The 2500-nt window shown below is 40.4% G+C and overlaps 1 pseudogene; it reads left to right on the forward strand.

The window, feature by feature from the left end:
* Positions 1-2500, forward strand: part of LOC142914280 (28S ribosomal RNA) — a 10631-nt pseudogene that overhangs the window by 5163 nt on the left and 2968 nt on the right.

Here is a 2500-nt window from a genome sequence, read left to right on the forward strand (position 1 = left end):
ACCCTTTGATATGCACCCTAGAGTTGGGTGCATATGATATGCACCCTAGAGTTGGGTACTCCATTGATACCGACCACGTGACAGCTCTTGCGTTTGCTGATGATTTGGTGTTGGTGAGCGAATCTTGGGTTGGTATGGCCGCCAATCTAGCGATCTTGGAATCATTTTGTGGGCTATCGGGATTGGAGGTTCAGGCCAGAAAGTGCCAGGGCTTCATGATAAGCCCAACCAAAGATTCATATACGGTGAACAACTGCGACCCATGGACTATCAAAAATAAAGATGTCCATATGATCCAACCTGATGAATCAACGAAATACCTTGGTCTAAAAATTGGCCCTTGGACTGGCACTATACAGCCTGATCTACATTGTCAGCTAAAGACATGGATCTCGAAAATCGATGAGGCGCCTCTGAAGCCAACTCAGAAGGTTGAACTACTCAATGCCTATGCCCTACCCAGATTGTTATATCCTGCAGACCACTCGGACTGCAAGCAATCAACTCTCCGTGGGTTGGACCAAGAGATTAGAAAGGCGGTAAAAGGATGGCTCCACCTTCCCGCTTCAACTTGTGATGGACTGTTATATGCCAGAGCCCGAGACGGAGGCCTTGCCATCTTGAAACTGGAAAAAACAATCCCTTCGGTTCAAGTTAGAAGGCTGCAACGTATAGCAAACTCGTCCGATGCTATCACCCGTAATATTGTGTCCTCGCAGGGTATGGAGGAAGAATACCGTAATTTGTGGGTACGAGCAGGGGGCGACAGTGATGCAATCCCAACATTCGTTCTCAGGGACTCGGTGTCAAAAGAACCTGTATATCCGAGACCCTGCGATTGGAGGGAGCATGAATTTCAGAGATGGTGCGAAAAGCCGGTTCAAGGAAGGGGCATTGTAAACTTTGCGCATGATAGAATCAGTAATGCTTGGTTGAGGCCATGGTGCGGCTTTAAACAATGCTTCTTTATCGCAGCACTACAACTAAGGGCAAATATTTACCCAACAAGAGAAAGCTTGAACAGAGGCAGAGATGGGGCCTTACGTTCCTGCAGGAAATGCTCTGCCAGACTCGAGTCCCTTTCGCACATTCTCGGTCAATGTCCTGCAGTACAGAAAGCAAGAATTGCGCGACATAACAAGATCAGTAACATTCTGGCAGACGAAGCGGCTAGATTGGGCTGGTCTGTATACAAAGAGCCACGGTTCATATCCGAGACGGGAGAGATGAGAAAGCCTGACCTCGTGTTTGCAAAAGATGAGGAGGCGGTTGTGATCGATGTCACCGTCCGTTTTGAGCTTTCAAAGAATACCTTGTCAGATGCTGCCTCGCACAAAGTTTCGTACTATACCCCTCTTGGTGATCAAGTCAAAGTGCTGACGAAGGCTAGCAAGGTCACATTCTTTGGATTCCCGGTTGGGGCAAGAGGAAAGTGGCCCCTTGAGAATAACGAGGTACTTACCTCCCTGGGCCTGACCAAACCCAGAACGACATCACTGGCCAAGATGATTTCCCGCAGAACGCTGCTTTTCTCTCTTGATATTCTGAGAATGTTCTGTGGAAATTATGCGGTCTATGAACAGTCATAGACAACCTCCAAAACAAATAATAGTTTTGTTTTAAGATGTCATTTGTTTTAGATTGATTTTGTTATTTTCGAAGGTGAAGTCGGTTTTTATTTCATTTTACTATTTTCCACAATTTAGATTGTTATTTTCCAAGACGGAGTCTTGGTTCTTTTTTTTATTGTTAGTTTTTTTTTTTTTAACACGTCGTTTTTGTTACTTTAGAGCTTAGAGGGGACTTTATTTTCGCCTTACTATTTTCTGCCTACAAAGAAGATTAAAAATAAGCTTTTTTCAAGATGGTTTTGTTATTTTCCAAGGTGAAGTCTTGGTATTCTTATTTTACTATTTTCCATAAAGAAGACCATTCTTTTAGATTTTGTTATTTTCCAAGACGAAGACTTGGTATTTTTATTATATTGCTATTTTTTACACGAAGCTTATTCAAGAGCACTTATATAGATTAGACTTTGTTATTTTAATTCTTTATTTTTGGACTACATCAGTTCGAGAGTCCTGTAACTTACTATTTTCTGCCTACAAAGAAGATTAGAAATAAGCTTTATTTAAGATGTTTTAGATTAGATTTTGTTATTTTCCAAGGTGAAGTCTTGGTTTTTTATTTTACTATTTTCCACAAAGAAGACTTTTCTTTTCTTTTAGACTTTGTTATTTTCCAAGATGAAGACTTGGTATTTTTTTTTGCTATTTTTTACAGGAAGCTTTATTCAAGAGCACTTATATAGATTAGACTTTGTTATTTTAATTCTTTATTTTTGCACTACATCAGTTCGAGAGAAGACTACAAACCAGCTTTATTTAAGATGTTTTAGATTAGATTTTGTTATTTTCCAAGGTGAAGTCTTGGTTTTTTATTTTACTATTTTCCACAAAGAAGACTTTTCTTTTAGATTTTGTTATTTTCCAAGACGAAG

The sequence above is a fragment of the Petromyzon marinus genome, unplaced genomic scaffold (genome assembly GCF_048934315.1).
Source record: "Petromyzon marinus isolate PM22_M1 ecotype Great Lakes invasive population unplaced genomic scaffold, UKy_Petmar_22M1.pri1.0 PM_G_Scaffold_28, whole genome shotgun sequence".
NCBI lineage: Eukaryota > Metazoa > Chordata > Hyperoartia > Petromyzontiformes > Petromyzontidae > Petromyzon > Petromyzon marinus.